The sequence below is a fragment of the Vipera ursinii genome (genome assembly GCF_947247035.1).
Source record: "Vipera ursinii genome assembly, chromosome: 6".
In the NCBI taxonomy this organism is placed as follows: domain Eukaryota; kingdom Metazoa; phylum Chordata; class Lepidosauria; order Squamata; family Viperidae; genus Vipera; species Vipera ursinii.
The window spans coordinates 59,154,659-59,175,023 of record NC_139515.1 but is presented as its reverse complement, the minus strand read 5'-3'; the positions used below and the strand labels follow the sequence as shown (position 1 = coordinate 59,175,023).

Below are 20,365 nucleotides of genomic sequence, written 5' to 3'. Positions count from 1 at the left end.
TAAATGGACTCCAGAAGATGATAGAGGACAGGAAGGTCTGGAGGAACGTTGTCCATGGGGTCGCGAGGAGTCGGACACGACTTTCCAACTAACAACAACTGTGAACGTTAATTATTATTGATGTACCAAATATACTGTCTTCCCTAAGATCTAAACTTAGAACTTTGTCCATAATGGTAGCTTTTCAATTGGAAAGTTGATAGGGGACCTGTAATAATATATGATACAGTAGTTAAAAATGAAAAGGAATCAGGTAACACCTTTTTGGCAGATATGAGTATACAGAGTTATTCCTTGACTTAGCACCATAATGGAGTCTGGACTTTCTGTTGTAAGTCATGATGGTCATAAGTTGAAGCACTCATGTGACTGACCTGATTTTACAACCTTTTTTGCAGTAGTACCAGTAGTTAACTGAACACCCCGGTGCTAAAGAGAATGTGCCAGTCATTAAATGAACACCATGGTCATTAAGTAAGTCGATACATTGCGATGAGCATTTTTTCCTGGAAATGTAAATTGTGTTAGATGACCATGGAATGCTTCAATTGGCTGTAAAAGGGAGCCAATTGCTAAGCATCAAAAGTGCAGTCATGTGACTGCATGGATGGGTGTGTGTGTGTGTGTATGTGTGTGTGTGTGTGTCTGTCTGTCTGTCTGTTAGCACTCCAGAACTGGGTCATAGATACGTTCTGGGGATCTGTTGTAATCTCAAACCGTTGTTAAGCGATTGGTCATTAAGTGAGGACTATATTACAGTATTCATGATAAAAACACATTTTGCTGAGGTCCTATTTTGAAACTATTTTGAGAAGTTTCAGGAATTTTCCTGAGGCAAACCCAGCTTTTCATTCTGTCCACTAAGCAAGACCTGCAGAAAACATTCTACCATCAGAATATTTTTTATATTTGTATCCTAATCCTAGAATTATTTATTCAGACCAGTAAACTTTATAAGATTGGTCCCATGGTAAACTGCATACATTATGCAGTGTTTTGTTTAAACAGCACAAATTATTTGAAAAACAGGCCTAATACACCAACATCTCAAATTCCCGAGATACATAGTTTGCTAATAACTTAGTTATTAGTGACGACTCACACCCTGGTCAGTAGCTCTTTAGTCTCCTACCATCGGGTAAGAGATACAGGAGTATAGCCAGCCATACCAACAGGCTGAAGAACAGCTTCTGTCATGGGCTGTCAGGCTCTTGAATGGGAAATAGCTTTATGTATGATAGACTTGTGAGGCCGGTGTGTTGTGCAATTGGCTCACATGGTGTAATAAGATGATGAGTTTGTTGTCACTGTGAGTTGTGTGTGTGGGGGGAAGCATGAAGGGAGGCTCAGCCAATCTCAATGTATACATGTTGTACTTTGACAATAAAGGTTCATTCATTCATTAATATGTAAAAGGAATCTATGCAAAACATGTACTAAGATCATGATAAATATGATTATACAATATAATGATTGTTAGCATAATTGATCAAAATATCTCCAAAAGAATAAAATCAGAATTTCCTTAATAGCAGAAGGACTAGTAATATCTGTGTAGGACCTGTAATGGTTCATGAATTTGGATCACTCAATAATAACAATATGGGAGATCAAGACCTAAGACCCAAAGAAGAAAATCACAACCTAGTACCTGTATTGCATCATGCGTGGAGTAAACTACAGTAAATAGTGCTTTGTTTTTTGTTTTGTTTTGTTTTGTTTTTCTGTTTTGCAAGTTTTAGGACTGAATAAGTTCTTTGAGCTTTGTTTTAAGAATTTGTTTCTGGGATATTTTTTATGTTTCCAGGAATGTGTTTATTATGAATAGGTTTAGCTTGAAGAAAAAACTGCAAGCATAATTCATGTAATCAGTCATTTGTAATTTTGTTGTCAGAATCTGAGGGTTATAAAACAAAATATTAATTTACCTAGTGACTTAGCAATTTCATACAAAGGAGAGGTGTATAGAAACACACTACATTTTATGCTTCGTAACTACGATAATGTGCAGAAGGGGTGATACTACATTTTTTTCCATCCTAATTTCCTTTTTTCTTTAATCACATGATTGGTATTAGAGTAACAAATACCACTAGATAGATACTGGCTAACTTGAACACACACCAAAAAAAGTATCACGAGTTGAAATGAGAAACTTTCTCTTCTCGGACAGCTGCCAGACCAGCAATAATTTTTTCACCCAAGATTTATAGTTACCTGGCAAAAATTGTCCTCAGAATGGCAAAAGAGGGCACTAAGTCAATAAATCTCCATTATCGAAATCATTAGAAGCATCCCTAGTTGGCAGTATACAAAAATGTTATTATTATGAATACTTCATCTTTTTATACTGTCTCTTTTAAAGGTATGCTCAATTACAATATGTTTTTATGCAAACATTGTTTTGGAGATTTAAGCTTTTTTAAAAAGCAAAAGTAATCAAGTCATGGTTATCTTAAATCAGGGGTGTCAAACTCAATTTCATTGAGGGCCGCATCAGCATTGCAGTTGCCCTCGGGGGGGGCGGGGGGGTATGGCCAGCATGGGTGCGGCCTACTGGGTGGGCGTGGCTAGAGTGCATATGGCCTACTGGGTGGGCGTGGCCAGCTCTACATCATTGGCATCAAGGGTGCCTATGGGGGCCTGGGCAGGAGTGGGACAGATCTGAGGTTCTCTGGCAGAAGGAGGGTCTCTGGGCCAGGGCCAAGGCAGTGGGGGCTGTTCCCTCACTGTTTCCAGGATGGCTTCGTGGGCCACATGAAACCAATTCGCGGGCCGGATCCGGCCCCCGGGCCTTGTGTTTGACATGTCTGTCTTAAATATAATTTTAGAGCAGAATAACTCCATCAGGTGCTGGCCGAGACGAGCCAGCAGGCAGCCGCCGTGAGCGTGGTGCTGAGGGGCAGCGGCAGGACGGCCTGGCCCAGCACCTGCAGGACGGCCAGCAGCCCCACGCGCATGCGCAGCAGCAGCCGCCGGCTCAGCAACAGGTCGGAGCGCAGGAGCCGCACCGCCAGGCTGCCCAGGAAAAGCAGCCACACCGAGAGGCTGCACGCCCAGGCCAGCTCCATGAGGGGCAGGGCGGGAAGCCGGCCGGGAATAGGGACCGGGAGCCCGGGCCGAGCGTGCCTCGGCCGACAGTGAGAGGGAAGCGGCACGTGAGTTCTAAAAAAGAGGCTGCGGGTGGAGCTGCCCCGCCCTGCGCCGAATGGGAGAAGTTCAAGGCCTGGGGGGGGAAGCAGGAGGGGCGCTGGCCGTGGCGGGGTGGCGGCTGCCCTCCGGCGCTGCCTGCCGCCCGGGAAACGCTGCGCCTCGGGGGCGGCAGAAGCGCGGGAGCAGCAGGAGGGCAGGCGGGTAAGTATTTTCCGGCGTATAAGACAAAACCTTCAAAATCTTCTTAAAAGTAGGGGGTCGTCTTATACGCCGGGTCATCTTATACGCCGGAAAATACGGTAACTGTACTTTCAGGCCTCTTGCTAAAATGTAACAGGGGTAGGTACTGCCTTGTTCCATAATCAGGGCCTGTAACAACAATGAAGTTATTGATGTTAAGTGCATCTATCTATCTATCTATCTATCTATCTATCTATCTATCTATCTATCATCTCTTTATATATTTACTCATTTAGTTTATAGAGTGCATGTAAGCCAATCTGAAATGCCTGACTCTGGGTAGCTAATAATGATTTAAAATGAAACATTGGGTTTTTACAATAAATCAGTAAATAACATATATGGCAGTTGAGATAAAAAAACACCCAACACATAATTAACACATGATAACACTTAACCACACATTTGGGGCACCAGGCCTTATGAAAGGCCAGAAGGATCAGAGCAAGTCTAATCTCTGGCAGAACTGATGTTTCAGATGGAAGGTGCCATGTAAAAAAAAGGCTCTTTTCCTGGGTCACATGTTCATCCTACACTTAAATGTAACACTTTTTCCCCCTTAGGTAGTTTGATAATTTAAATGTGAATTATATAAAACTAGGCAAGAACTGAAACGTTCATGTGGGATTTAAGCCAGTGGTTCAGAAATACATCTAATATTGTCCACCGATTATGGGAGAAAACACAACTAGTTTCTCTTAAGAGCAATTTGAGTTGTTGATTCACCAACTGAAGTGTTTTACAGCATGAAAATATGGGTTATCAGCTACATCAGATAAAATAATAGTAGTAAGGTAAAAGGTAAAGGTTCCCCCGCACATGCGTGCTAGTCGTTTCCGACTCTACGGGCCGGTGCTCATCTCCGTTTCAAAGCCGAAGAGCCAGCGCTTGTCCGAGGACGTCTCCGTGGTCATGTGGCCGGCATGACTAGACGCCAAAGGCGCACGCAACACTGTTACCTTCCCACCAGAGTGGTCCCTCTTTTTCTACTTGCATTTTTACGTGCTTTCGAACTGCTAGGTTGGCAGAAGCTGGGACGAGTAACAGGCGCTCACTCTGCTACGCGGCACTCGGGATTCGACCCGCCAAACTGCCGACCTTCTAATCAACAAGCTCAGCGTCCTAACCCACTGAGCCACCACGTCCCTTAATAGTAGTAGGATCCTCTAATGAATCTTTCCATTATTTAAAGCCAATCTATTATTAGATTTTAAAAGCTTTTGTTATTCAGTCTGCCTTATAAGATACATTGTTTGACTGTATTGTAGTATCTCATAACTTGCTATTTGGAAATAGCTGTATAATTATATTCTGAAGGAACAGCTGATCACTTGGGTGCATTTGGAATGCATAATAAAGGAAGTGTTTATATTACTGATATTTAAAGTTCTGCTTAAAGAGTGGACATTTTACAGACAATATTTGAAGGGCACAAACTAGACTAGAGACAACTACTAGATATGTTTTCCAGTAATAAAAGCCTACTGTAGTTATTTAGCTGCCTCTTAGCATAAATCTGAATTTTAATTAGTACATAATCAAATATAGCATCCACATGGGGCAATTCCTTTTATAAACGAGGATTATAATTCAAAATTCTTATCTAGGTATCACACCAAAAGAGCGTACATTTTGCCCAACTCCTGACTCTGGGTAGCTCACAGAGAAAATAGAGAAACAACAGCCAACAAACCAGACTCAAGACAAAAGAAAAGAAGAGTAAGATGGCAAACTCCAAAACATCTTACCAACAACATCCATCAAAAGGGTAACAACCATCCTAGGCGAAGGTCTGGGAGAACAATTAGGTTAGAAGGAGCCCTGCCTAATTTCCAGGATAGTGAAGGATATGAGGGGTACCTTCTAAGTATTCCTGGTTGTGCTCCTTGTCTGGACTACCTTGTAAGGCTAAAATCAGCTCTGAGAACATAGGTATTACATGGACATACCAAGGCATCCACATAATTGCTTACCAGGACCAGCTGAAGCTTCCAAGTGGTCTTCAAGGTCAATCTAATGTAGTATGCATTACAACAATTAAGCCATCGACTTCACCCATCATTTTAATGTAGATATTGAATACAAAGGGACAGAGTCAAACCCTATGGCACCACACAGAGAATGGAGCTAGGGCAGGGGTAGGCAACCTTGGCTCTTTTATGACTCGCGGACTTCAACTCCCAGAATTCCCGAGCCAGCATAGCTGGCTCGGGAATTCTGGGAGTTGAAGTCCGCGAGTCATAAAAGAGCCAAGGTTGCCGACCCCTGAGCTAGGGAATAACCTCTCCTCAAACCAATACAACTGGAACTGGCCCTGAAATAAGTCAACCACTGTAAAACAGTGCCTCCCATTCCCAATTCCAGAAGCTGATCCAGAAGGATACCACGGTTGGTGGTATGAAAAGCAAAAGCCACTGAGATCAAGATGCACCGACTCCATCCTAACTCCACCACAGCTTATCTACAAGCAAAACCAAGACTTATATGTACTAAATACCTGCCTGAAATGGATCCAGATAATCTGCTTCCTCCAGGGTTCTCTATAGTGCACTCCAATTACTTTCTCAACAATGTTCCCCAAAAGGGGAAGACTGGACACAAGGCAGTAATTACCTAAAACAGTTGGGTCCAAGGATAGCCTTTGAGAAGGAAGATTATTACCACCTCTTTATGGCTGGAGGCACCTACCTTCCTCGCCCCTCCCCACAAAGCAGTTACTACAGTGTGGATCCAAATACAGATTAACTCCCTGACTGCTTTCCTAATTCAGAAAAGACTTGGATCTCATAATTCATAAGTCACTTTTTCCAGTGCTTTTGTAACTTCAAATGGTCACTAAATGAACTGTTGTAAGTCGAGGACTATCTGTAATGGCTAGATAACTGGGAAAAGAGAAAAGTTTTTTAAATAGACCACACCTACTTTTGTGGCAGAATTAGGAGTGTCAGTCTTTCAAGAGATCGTCCTATTAAATTTAATAAATGCTGCCATCTAGAGATCATTCAGATTAATTTTCTACAGTCAAGCCTTGCATGCACACTGACAAAGTTCAACAATAGCAGTCCTGAACAACACATACATACAGACACAGAGACAGACACACACACACACACAAACTCACAATCACTAAATCAGAAGCATATTGCAACCCAAGTGGAAAGGGAGATTTTTTTCCCTACAGTATGCCAAAAAATACCTGCTAACCAGTTGCTCATTTAAGACACACTAAAGCTACTGTTAGGCATATGGTTATAGCCTACCTGGTTGGGTTGGAAATATATAAACCATGATGTTATAACCTTAAGGTGCTAATTGGCCAATGGGTGTGTAAGTTTTTCCAACGGCTATAAGAGGGAGCTAGGAACGTGGCTTCTCTCTCTCTCTTTGCTCTCATTGTTTTTGCTTTTTGGCTTACTACTATCTTAAACCTTAGGAACTGTGTACTTGACCTTCAGACTAGTAAGAAGACATTGTATTTTGGATACTCTCTGGACTGTTGCTTATCTGTTGTTATTCGTGTATGACCTGGGCTGTTTATTCGGATTGTGTTTTTGTTTTTACACCTAATAGTAAAGTATTTTTCTGTTTATCACAACTCAGTGTATCTGTGTGGTTACTGTGTGACTCTTACTATTCTCAGTACGCTTTTGCCTGTGAAGGTTCCTGATAACTCAAGAAGCACTTTGCTAACTGCTACAATCCCACAATTCTCCAAACATATTTTGCACTCTGAAACACGTAAGGGTATCATCTGGAACTCCCACCCCAATTTTATAAGTTGATTTTGGTACTTTTCTCTCTGTGAAGGGTCCCAGCATATGCAATTTTGTAAGGAAAGGAGAGGAAAAGGCCCTGCAAAGGGGAAAATTATGTCCTTTTTTTTCTCCTACTGAGACTGCCTGCAATGCATCTTCTTGAGTAAGAGCAAAGGAAGAGAAAGGACAGGGATGCTACAAGTACAAGTAGTACTCCAGATACAACCATAATGGAGCCTGCCCATTAGTCATGTCGTGATGGTTGTTGTGAAGCATCTCAGTTAACAAACTTTCCATTCCTGCTCTCCCCAATGCAATTGCTAAATGGTATCCTGCTGCGACGGCTTGGGGGGTTAGGAGTGGGAGGCACTATTCTACGGTGGTTCTCCTCCTACCTCTCGGGCCGCTCGCAGTTTGTATTGGCAGGGGGCAGAGATCTACCCCGAGGCCCCTCACTTGTGGGGTGCCTCGGGTCGGTTCTCTCCCCCCTCCTGTTTAACATCTATATGAAGCCACTGGGTGAGATCATCTGTGGCTTTTGGGTGAGGTATCACCAATATGCGGATGATACCCAGTTGTTCCATCTCCACCCCGAGCCAACCCAGTGATGCCCTTGATGTGATGTCCCAGTGCCTGGAGGTGGTGCGGGTCTGGATGGGAAGGAACAGGCTCAGGCTGAACCCCCCCAAGACCGAGTGGCTGTGGATACCGGCATCTCATATTGTCCAACAAGTTCCATTTCTTTTAATGGGGGGGAGGTATTGCCACCCTCAGAAAGGGCCCGCAACTTGGGTGTCCTCCTGGATTCACGGCTTAACTTGGAGGATCATCTAATTGCTGTGACCAGGGGGGCCTTTGCACAGGTTCGCCTGGTGTGCCAGTTGCGCCCCTTTTTGGACCGAGATGCCCTATGCATGGTCACCCATGCCCTTGTCACTTCTCGCCTGGATTACTGCAATGCTCTCTACATGGGGCTGCCCTTGAAGTGCACCCGGAGGCTTCAGCTGGTGCAGAATGCAGCCGCGCAGGTGCTTATGGGAGTTTCTCAATACTCCCATGTTACACCACTCCTACGCGAGCTGCATTGGCTTCCGGTTGCCCTCCGGGTGCGATTCAAGGTGCTGGTAATTACCTTTAAAGCCCTACATGGCTTAGGCCAGGGGTACTTGCAAGACCACCTGCTGCCATTGTCAACCTCCCATCGCCCGGTTCACTCCCACAGAGTCGGCCTCCTCGGGCTTCCGTTGGCTAAGCAATGTTGGCTGGCGACCCCCAGGGGGAGAGCCTTTTCTGTGGGCGTGCCGACCCTCTGGAATGAGTTGCCTCCGGAGCTGCAGATGGCCCCTGACCTTCGGTCCTTCCGCCGTGACCTGAAGACATGGATGTTCCAACAATCGGGCCTGGACTGTGTATAGTTTTAAATTTGGTTTTATTGGGTTAATTGTTATGTATTTATTACATTTATGGTTTAATTCTTTTTTAAATTTTGTATTTTATGTTTTTTAACTTTTTATTGTTGTGAGCTGCCCTGAGTCCTTAGGGAGAAGGGCGGCATATAAATTTAATAAATTCAATTCAATTCAATTCAATTCAAAATGCGGGCCATAAAGTGGAGGTTGCACAGTATAAGGAAAGCTTCCAAAAGCTGAAGAAAGCTTTTGTAGCACTGTGCAACCACATTAAGACGACAAAATGGAGCACCCTATCCATGGGCTGCACAGCACAATTCTAGAATCCCACCCTACAGCAAAGTGACAAAGCAACCCACTCCATTGCTATGGAAGGCTTCAGAGCGCTTCAAAAATTGAGTTAGGAGGGGTGTGCAGGACCTGGTGGGGGTAGGAATCAGGCCTAAGGCCAGCAGGGAGCCAGTGTGTGGCGGGAAGAGAAATAGTTGCAGGGAGATGCTGCAGCATCTCTGTGGTCAGCTGTAAGGGTGAATGAATGTGGTGGTACTGCAGCAACCATAAATTCAAGACTGGGTTGTCAGTAACTTTTAGGGGGTCTGCAATAACTTCAAACTTCCATTAAGTGACCGATTGTAAGTCAAGGCCCACTTGTAATCCAAATGCCTGCTAAACTCATAACCTATGAAATATTCATAGACTAATGATCATATGAAATTGGTAGCCTGTTAGAAGAGGAATGGAGTAATTAATAATAATGACTAACCAAAATAATATGGCTGTCCTGCCTGTCCACCTCTAAGAAAGTGGTTGATGCTAGTTTTCCTAAGGGTAGGTAACACTGGGTATGATTGGAAAAAATAATAGGGAATCACCTAATTGCTGCCCTGAAACACCCACCCCCCCAATTACTTTGAAGGCACCAACACTCCCTGGCTATATTGCTTAAGTCCTCAACTCATGACTGGTTGTTTTGAAATTACAATGGAGCTCCTTGTGGATACTTACCACTCAACTCTGAAGTTCTGACTGCCACCCTCCCCCCCACACACAGTCACATGATTGCACTTTGGACACTTGGCAACCAGTCCACATTTACAGCCGTTTGCAGCATCCCAAAGTGACACGAACCTGGTTTTGATGTTTTTGCTGAAAACCAGCATTTACTTCAGGTTTTTGGCAAAACTGGCCGATAGTGACCATTCTGTTTACTTAACTATTGCCACAAAAAATCATAAGATTGTATTTAGTCATGTGGGTGATCAGTTTTATGACTGTGATAGGCAGGCTCCATTATGGTTGTAAGTTGAGGACTACCTATATACAATAGCAGACTATGGGGGCAGCACAATTTATGTGGCTATACCAGGGGTAGGCAACCTTGGCTCTTTTATGACTTGTGGACTTCAACTCCCAGAATTCCTGAGCCAGCCATGCTTTTAAAATTTAAAAATCTCCTAATAAAATAAACAGGCAATTCCATGAGTTTTTTCAACCATCTCTTTTCCATTGACTTAAATAAGATAGGTTGTGACTAAACTTACATTTATTATGGAGACTTGAACAGTTGTAGTCATAGAATTTATGTTAACTGAAACATTTTGCACTAACAAAGCTTCCTAACATTGTGGAAAAGACCTAGCTGTCTTCAACATGCACTTAAACTGATACAATGCTGTGTTCTATAATTCTGGTACACTAGCTAAGAACTCAAAATGCTACTGTTGAATTAGGTCTGCAACAGCAAAGCATTTTTTTAAAGTTACAACATTTATTACTGAGAAGAGAACTCCAAACGTCTTTCTACTTTCCCATATGATTAATTAAAAGGAAGATGGGTTCATACACTGTGCTATTAGAAGATTTGTTTGATTTTGGCTCGGTCTATTGGAGAAATTCAGCCACTAATTTGAAAGCTACGGTTAATTCCTTAGAGCACACCAATTGTGGAATTGCTCTGGGTAGAAACCTCAAGTCAGAAAATAGGCTAACACTGGGGTTGTATGATTGTCCCCTAACCAAGATGTTCAGTAAGATCTGGAAATGAAGAAGGAAATCAGAGAAGCATCCCCAAAAACATGACTTGTAATTCTAGATTTCAATTACCCAATTGACTGAGTGAATATATATTTAAACCTTGACAAGTAAAATTCTAAAGATACTATAAATGACTGCACTGGACCAGTTGGTTGTAGGATATTTATGTAGTCCATCTAATTGGGAATAGTAATCATGATGCAATAAAATTAATATACAAAGAAGCAATAATCTATACACGTTCCACATAGTTATTATTTGACTTCAAAAAAGGGAACCTCAACATCAAGAAGACTAGTAAAAAAGAAAAATCAAAGGAAAGGTTGAAAGTGCAAGCTCATTCCATAACCTTTACTGTGGTTTAAAACCACAATAATAGCAGGTTGGTTGTTTTTTTTTAGGAAAATAGCCCCAAAGTCCAAGAAGAGGTCTGCATGGTTTACCAGCATTGCAAAAGAAAGCATTAAGAAAGTGTGGCAAAAGTGCTTTTCAAAAGGCAACTGGACTGCTGAAAACTGAAGCCTCTTCAGTTCTCACCTTTTTGGATGAGAAGTGAAACATTTTCAAGGAAAAAAAACCAAGAAAGTCAAGTTGTCTTTTGAAAAGAACTTTTCGGACAACCATGATGTGAATGGTTGAGAATCTCCACATACATTAAGAAAGTAGAAAGCCCGGTCTAATGAAGAACACAAAAGGAAACATAAACTCTGGCCAAATAAATGCACAGAGTTCGCAAGGGAGGCAAAAAGAAAATCCATGCTGTGAAGATGGATAATAAAAGATTTTTCAAATACATTAGAAGCAGCAACCTGTCAGGGAGATCATTGGTTTTCTGGATGGAGTCAAGGGCATGTTAAGAGGAGAAAAGGAAATTGCAGAGAAGCTGAACAAATTCCTCGTTTCTTTCTTCACAGGAGAAAAATTGTGGCAGATCCCTGAGCCATATAATGGTGACGAGAGAAGTACTAGGTCTTATTGACAAAATTGGGCATCAACCAATCACCAGACCCTGATGGCATCCACCCATTAAAGCTAACATTGTGTACTCCTAACTAGAATAGGTAGTCTGCCTCTACCCTCCACCTTTGAAGTTGAGGACTGGAAGGTGACAGGCATAACTCCAATTTCAGAATGGCTCACAGGGAGATCTGGGAAATTACAGGGCCCTTCAGTTTAAGATTTGTCCTGAGGAAGAAAGTGGAAACTTTTATAAAAAGTAATATTACCCAAAATTTGGATATCCAGACCTTGCTCTGACATACTCAATATGGCTGCACTAAGGGAAAGTTTTGTCTAACTAATCTACTGGAACTTTTTAATAGTAATTTTATTAAAAATCACCATTACAATACAAATATAAAATGAAGAGGAAAAAAGAAAAATACAAGGTACAGAAAAGAAAAAAGTAAGTAAAACAAAAAATAAGAATATACTAAAGAAAAACAAAAGACAAAGAAATTACTTCCTTCTTCATCACAAGTATAAACATTTTAGTAACTTATTATTTCCTTTTAAAATGCAACAAATTATGTCCTCCTCCCGTATTCCATCCCTTATCTATAAACAAATCTTTAAAAGCTTTGCTGTTTCAGTCTTGATGTCAGCAAACTCCATTAAAGCTACATCTATTTTAACTACAAACAAATAAACCAACCTTATATTCTTTTAATTTCTTTTCATTTTTTCTTCGTCCTTTCTGACAAAATTCTTTAAACCTTTAACCACCTCTTTTGTAAAGCTAATATGGGAAAATAATACATTCTCTTGGTTTGTTAGATATATTTTAGATATATTATTTAAATATAGATTTGCCTTTGTAGCTTTCTAGCTGAGTCTTGCATTGGCTGCGTGAACTAGTTAGCAGCTGCATAAAAAGGTTAACTGCTTGGGTATGGTGGAGCAGAGGGGCAAGTGGTGGTGGGGGAGGGAGTAGGCCAGGCTTCATTGGAATGATGGGTCCTGGGTACTCTCTTCAGTTTGGTTGTTTTCTTGCCGATGTTTCATTACCCAAAGTAGGTAACATCTCAATGCTACCGTTTCCCCAAAAGTAAGGCCTACCTGGTAGTAAGGAGTGGGGTTTACTCTCAGTTTATATTCTAGTGGCTTGCCCTGTGAGTGTTGGGTGGCAGTGATCTTGGAGGTTCTTTGGTTGGGCTGTTTATTGTTAACTTGTTTGGCAATTCCTTGATTGAGCTATTGTTTACTTCTTGACTGTTGGCCTGATGTTAATCTTGGTGTTAATTTATGTTCATATGGGTGCTGACTGCTGGTGGGGAGGTGTTTTGATCTTTTTGTTTCCTTTTTGGCTTGTTGATTGTCTCTTTTGCATAATATCTAGGTATTATGTCTATGTGTCTAGTGATGGCTAATTTGTAAGAGTGCCAGGCTTCTAGAAATTACATAGCATTTTTGGACTTGGCTTGGGCTAGGATCACCACAGTTTCCCAGTTGGGACTATGTTTAAGTCTGTCGACAAGTTATGACATTAAAAGTTCATGTGAGTAGTAGTGGAGAGGCAGGAGGCCCACATGCTACTGGACTTAGCTGGCTGAGGATTTCTGGCTTGCAGCAGGTTTTTGTGCACCATTGGGCTTACCCGGTTGAGGCCTCTTGACCCATGCTGCAGTGTGTGTGTGTGTGTGTGTGTGTGTGTGTGTGTGTGTTGCAATCCTCATTGTTGTAAAGCAGGGGTGTCAAACTAGCAACATCACATGACGTTTTGTGATGTATCGCAACGTTTTTTCCATTGCTGGCAATGGGGTGGGCGCGGTTTTGCCATGATGCATCTGGCCAGTGGGCTGGCAGTTCCCCTGTTGTAAAGACAGGCACACTGCCAAGTGCCCAAACTTCAATCACATGACCACAAGAGGTTGCAATGGTTGGAACTTTCGGCAGGAGTACTAAGCCCCCCAAGCCACAGCCGAGCAAAACACCTGCCAGCCCGCCCGGCCGCGCTCTTCCTCCTGTCCGAGGTTTTCATTGTTGTGAGCATTTCTGTTGAGGAGTGGCAGCAGGGGTGGAGGGTGGGAGTTTGGTTTTTATTCCCCCCCCCATCTGCTGGGTGATTGCAGCAGGTTTTGGTCACTTCACATGACCCTGGGACACTGTGACCATCATAAATATGAATCAGTTGCCCAGCATCTGAATATAAATCACAAGACCTTGGAGATGCTGCAATATTCTAGCTGATCGGTGCTTCTTCTAGGCTCAGAAGCTCCAGGATCAGGGCGGAGCTCCAGCTGGAGCCTGGCGCTGATCCTGGCGCTTCCACTGATCCCTGACAGCCCCGAAGCACCGATCAGCTGGAAAGCGGCACTGATCCTGGTGCTTCCACTGAGCCCTGACAGCCCTGCAGCTCCTGCTCAGGCTTGTGCAGTGCTGCCACTGGTTCAGTTTATTTCCCTCCCCCACTATCCCTTTTCTGGGATGGTCGTGTGCCGCCTGCCAGGTGCCAATGTACCACAGGTGGTACCCATACCACTGGTTGAAAAGCCCTGATCTAGGGCAGAGTTTGTCAACCTTTCTGGGTTGGTGGCCTGGAGCAAGGGGAGGGGGGGGAAGGATTTTATGCATGGGGCAGGTGCATGTGTGTGTGCATGCACGCCCACCTGCAATGTTTATGGGACCTCACGTGAGACAGCAATCACCCACAATGAGGCTTGAGCGAGCGGGGCCACAATCACTTGCAACGAGGCTCGCAGAAGTCGGGCACGAGCACCTGCAACAAGGCACGCATGAGTGGGGTTGTGAACATGCACTGGCCAGCTACTCATGCAGCCTAATGGCAATTAGGCCACGGCCTGATAGTGGGCCACAGATTGGGGATTCCTGCTTTAAGGGTTTCTAAAGGGAGATGTTTAAAGTCTGAAAGGATAGATAACATTTAACTTACAATATATGCTATCATAGAAAACTTGCATCTCCATCTTTCTGCTGTAATGATTCAGAGAGATTCAGATGACAATGCACTAACTCAGTATGATAGTATCAAGTACTATATTATGATGGCTCCACTTTTGGACTAAAATATGTAGGCAACCCATAATTCAGAATCACTGTTTTCATTACCCCACAATGCCTCTTGTTCTGTCATTCATACATTTGGAACTAAAATTAGACTCAGTTTGAAAGTAACTTCCAGGCAAGTCTGGGATCCACATAAGACCTCTCTATTTATTTGGAATCCCCTATCATCAATATTACTACCTTGAGTTAAGTTTATGCAATGAATATTATTTGCCCTTAAAAACCAGGTCAATGCTGGCAAAGCTGTCTTTCTGCATCAATCTTCAATATACTGGCAAAATTGCAGAAAATATTAAAGGAAGAATAATAAGTGGCAGAGTAAGGACAGCCAGAAATCAGTTATCCTGGAGGATCTCACTTCAATCTAGTTAAAACCAAAGTCATCCCAGCTGCTATCCTATTTTTTCTTTTTTCTTTTTTCTTTTTTGGCCTGTTACCAGGAAGCACACAAAAGGACAGAGTGACTTTCTGGATGTTATGAAGATAAAGCACAAAATATTGACAGATTAGTATGAAAATAAAAAACACGACTATTTTTTTTATCAGTAAACACCTTCCTAGATGTTAAGAAAGGACAGGGTCCTCTTCAGGAGAGCCCCCTTCACTGAAACACTAGCCTTTAAAATCCTTCCTCCGGAGCCATGCCTTTAGCAGATGCGGAGAGATAAAAGAACGTAGCGCATCCTTCCGCCTTGCGCTCCCTCTCCGTCTTTCTCAAGCAAAGCACAAAATGGTAATAGAAAATGACGGTTTTTTTCTAGGCAACCCCAAAAGAACACACACACACACACCTTGCTGTGTCCCTTAAATGCCTGTGGTTTGATTCTCTTATATGAGTCTGGTTATTACTAGAACGCTCAGGGTAAGCCATCCATCTGCTGTCCGTGCAAATCCAAACCTCTTCTTGTTACAAATGACAAAAAACGGAGCTAAAAACGAGGAGGAGGGGCGGTGAAAGCTTAGGCAAACGCACCCGCCGGCAGGGGAGGGAAACCGAATGTGCCTTGGTGGCAGTTGCCGCTGCTGCTAATGCATCCGCATTGCTATTATAATGTCGTCAGTCAAAAGATGGAGAACGAATGGTGTTTTTTTTTTTGCTTTATCGCCAAAGAATCATCACACACACACACACACACACACACCCCAAATCATCACCCCCCTCTCCCCAAACCGAAGATTTGAGGAATAGGACCCCTCTCTTTCCCTGCGTTCTCTTTGCTTTTGGCAAATTGTTGCCACCCTGGCCCTAAGTAGCCTGCAAAGCAAAAGTAAAACAGAAAATACGACATCAACCTAAGAGGCGCCCAAGCGCAATAACCCATTTTTTGTCACATGCGCAAAGCCGCAAGACAGACTGCAGCGAGCAGCTGCGGCCTTTTGCAACGGACAAGGAGGAGGCTCGTCGCGGCCAGCCCAATAGGACGCTAGCTGCCTGCTTCTGAGAAATGGTCTAAAGCGGCTCGCTCGCCTGCCATCGCTCACTGCCTTCTTCCCCGTGCGCGCACTCTCTCTCTCTCTCTCTCTCTCTCTCTCTCTCTCTCTCTCACACACACACACACAAACACCCTACAGCCGATGGCACCGTACAGCCAGAGCGTCACTGGGTGACACGCGCGCACACACACACATTACCCCCGGCAGCACCACCCCCCTCCCCCACGTGCGCATGGTCTGCAAAATCTGGCCTCTGCGGGGCAACTGGAACTTCCAACCAGAAGCCGAACGTAAAACCAGTTCTACTGTACCTGTTTTCAGGCATCATTCTCAGCTGTTTTTTCCTGCTGCTTCTCCCCACCCGATTTATCTCAGCTCCTGGATTTACGACGGAAGAGAGTGAGGGCAAAGGAAGACGTGCTTTTTTTTTTTTCCTCCCCTCTCTTCTAAACCGTCTTGCACCTTCTGTTTGAGACTGCGAGTGAAGTCACAAGACTGATTCTGTGACATCACACGAAGTCTACAAACACTGGATTGTGACTTCACTGCAGGATGGAGCAGGGAGGATTTTTTAAAAAAGGAAAGGGGAGGGGGGAAAAGGCTCTTATTCAAACACATATCTGCAAGAGTAACAAAGGATCACAAGAAGAAATGCTAGCAAAATATGTTGATGTAAATAATGCACACAAAACACATTTGCACTAGAAAAAAAAATAATTATGAAAAAAAACAGTAATTCAAAAATGGATGAAGGAAAAATAGAAAGAAAAAGCCCCCAAAAGTCATCATAATTAAGGGAAACATTTTACTGTGTCTATGTCTCCTCCCATCTTCAAGAGTAAGTCTAGATTACAGTAGCAGTCAACATCGGTAAACATTGAGGGGTAGGAAGAATTGGACAAAGAGAATCGGAGAACATATTAAAATCAGCAGAACATGTTAGATGACTAGAATAGTTGCTGTAACAACTATTGTAACAGTGCAGAAGGCATATAAATGACAATAAAAGGTGGATTTTTTGAAGGTCAAAAAGATACATGAAAACCAATCTGCTGCTACCAGAAGGACTAAAGTCATGTACATACCAGGGTTCTAAATTCCAAGGCTCAGGTCTATCTGTGGAATGTTGCCATCAAAAAAGACTGCAAAGAGATTTGTCCTCAACAGAAAATATAGAAATGAACCAAGGAAAGAAAAAAGCAAACAGCTTCAATTTGCTATTTACTAAGTGACATTCTTGTACTGTATTGGCTAGTGGCACTGATGCTAAGCGGAAAACAGAGACAACAGCATTTTCCAATAATATTTAATAGCTCTATAGTACATGGGTATACAAATTATTTCAGGCTAAGGGCAGCACTTAATCTTTCAGTGGTGTACCAGGAGCCACACTTGAAAAAGTGGTACAAGCAAGAAGAAAAAGTAAATTGAGGTAATCATTTCTTGTTACTTTAAGACATGTCACCTTCTGACACACTAAATATAAAACAGCAGCTTTGGGGGGAACTGTGGAGGCCAGCACTATAGAACAGAAGGTCACACTCAGTATAAACTTTCAGTGCAAAATAAGAGAAAATATGCACATATTAAGAGGGGAGGACAGAGGACAGAGAAAGGTTTTCTCTTTTTTTGCAAGGTTTTTCCAAATAAACATAGAATTTTTTAGAAAAGGACTATTAAACAGTAATCTAAAGAATTCCTCTCTCATTTTCTGTCAGTTTAAAAATGCTCAGCTGAATCCTGGACTGTTATCAATCCTTCAATTAGACTTTTCATTTTAGCATATTTTTAAACACCACCTGTTTTCTTACAGATGTCCTTCAATTAACTTCACTGCTATTCAGTGAAACAATCTGATTAAGGTGAAGTATCAATTAGTGTGGTCACACAACATGCAAAGCCATTTGGTCTGGCTTAACGTATCATCTGAACCTGACTCTGGACTCGGACTATGATCAAAGTAGACTTCTTTAATTACAGCCCACGTTAATTAACTTAAATTATCTTACCTTAATCACAATCTGACATGCAATCCAATTCAGGTAGGAAATGGTTGACTCTCCTTTCTGGCCTTCCAACATAGATGTAATAACAGGAGAGACCATAAAGTATGGTGTCCCTGCTACTCTGGCTTTGTTTTCATTCCCTATGGCACAGGTGTCAAACTTGCCATATCATGTGACGTGACGTATGGCGACTCCTTTTGCATTGCCAGCAATGGGGTGGGCACAGCTTCGGTATGATGAAACCAGCCCGCGGCCAGCAGCTTGACACCCCTGCCCTATGGGAAGATATTTAACCAAACAAAACTTGTGCCACATGTGAGCTAAGTTTCCACCCCCAATTTGGCTATTATGTATCTTTTACTTTTTTCATTTACTCAAACAAAAACAAATCCAGACCAAACCTTACTAAGGGATTAGGACAAGCAAATCTAAATTAAAACATTATTATACTGTTTGTTACATTATTTGTTAGGCATTCTTTAAGGAAATTATTTATGACTAATACTAAGCCATACTCAGCATATTCAACGTCATGTGTATGTGTGTGTATAATTTCCCAAGATCTAATTAGACAAACTACAGCACACAGAGACCTTCTTGCGAATTACTATTTTTTATTTATTTGTAATACTGAAATACAGAAAAAACTGGTTTCTTTCAGGCTTCAAGGCTAATCACATAAACAGCATTTAGCTTAAGCAAACAAATCCCCATCTTTTTTCCTAGCCCACAAAGACAGGCTGGAATATAGCAACTTGATTTATAGCTGTATTCTTTAAATTTATTTAGGTTAGAAAAAGAGGGTGGGCACATAATCAAGAAATAAAAAGCATTCATGACAATCCAAGTCCAGTTTTATCTCTGCCTTCAAAAGGCACACATCTGCTACTATGTCATGGTATCTATTGTTAAAGTATAACTACCGGTATGTGTGCAATTATAACTAAAGTCACCTTCTTAGAGTCAATCAAGGGCTTTAATTATGTTTTATCTGGGAATCTTTCATGGCTAAAGAGAAATCCTTTTCTCCCCTTCAAGACTGTGGGCTTCCTTTAAAGCCACGCTGATCTTCTCATCATCCAGGAACTCTTTCAGCATACCCAGGAAACTGCAAATCTTCAGAAGCAAAATTACTGTATAGTTTGCTAACTATCATCATCTTTTCTAAATTGCTTTTTTGCCAGCTCAGCAGGTCATTTTCATTTCTGTTTCCTCCCACCCATGACAACTCTGTACATTTGAAAGACCCTAATCTGCTCCAGGTCGGTGCTTTTCCAGATGAGTTTAACACCCTCCAAATGCAAGCTTGTATGTCTGGAAGATTGTGTAACAGGATGGTAGATGGTGTTTAGCTGCCCCTTAAGTTACCAAATCCATATGTTTAATGTGTGTTGTAGATAGTAAAGTAGTTTGGTTACTCGCTTTTGGGTTTGTTTATTAATTCAATTTGTATAGCCACCCATCTCAAACCAATGACTCTGGGCAGTGAAAAATCATAAAAACAATTAAAACAGTTAAAACACAATGCAAGAAAGAAATTAAATTCAAATAGCAGCTGAGCAACATTATAATCTGTTGGTGTCAACATAACCAGGAAATGGTAGCCTTACACATACTCAGGATCCCAGGTGCAAGTACATAGCTAGGTCTTCAATGCCTTCTGAAAGTTCAGCAGGGTCGGGACCATCCTAATTTCTGGAGGGGAAATGTTCCAGAGGGCAGGGACTACAGCAAAGACAATACATCTCTTGGTCCTGCCAGACAACATTCTTCAGCTGATGGGACATAGCCATCCTGCTAGACCACAGGTCTGCAACCCGCGGCTCCAGAGCCGCATGCGGCTCTTTCAGCCGTCTCCTGCGGCTCCCAGTCCTCTGCTATGTGTACTCCAAAAAAAAAAAGTGAGACTAAAAAAGTTCAACCAATCAATTCAAATATGCAGGGTAGGTGCATATCTCGCCTTGGCTCCACTCTTCAGTCAAACTCTGTTCTGCGCATGCGCGCATGTATGCACATGCACACACATTTTTTTGCGGCTCCCAGTTTTTCCTTTTGTGAGGGAGCCGGTTCCAAGTGGCTCTTTCACTGTTTCAGGTTGCTGACCCCTGTGCTAGACTGCTGACCAGGTAGAAGCAACTGAAAGAAGACAGTTCCTCAGGTAACATTTACTATCCTAATTCTCTCAGGTATAGAATTATCGTTACCACCTCTTATTGAGTGATACTATATTGGGCCTGCTGTTCTACTTATTTAAAAGCTAAGCCCTTGAGTTCTTCCAAGACTCAAAAAAGTGTTCCCCCTGTGCACA

The 20,365-nt window shown here is 42.5% G+C and overlaps 1 protein-coding gene across 1 annotated transcript in view; it reads right to left on the bottom strand.

Moving 5' to 3' along the window:
• The window catches only part of TCF20 (transcription factor 20), a 77,899-nt gene extending 60,994 nt beyond the window's left edge, over positions 1-16,905 (bottom strand). The window contains exon 1 of the mRNA XM_083366389.1: positions 16,363-16,905. The gene's annotated coding sequence lies outside the window, so the exon portion shown is untranslated. The remainder of the gene's footprint in view (positions 1-16,362) is intronic.
• Between the last annotated feature and the right edge of the window lie 3,460 nt (positions 16,906-20,365).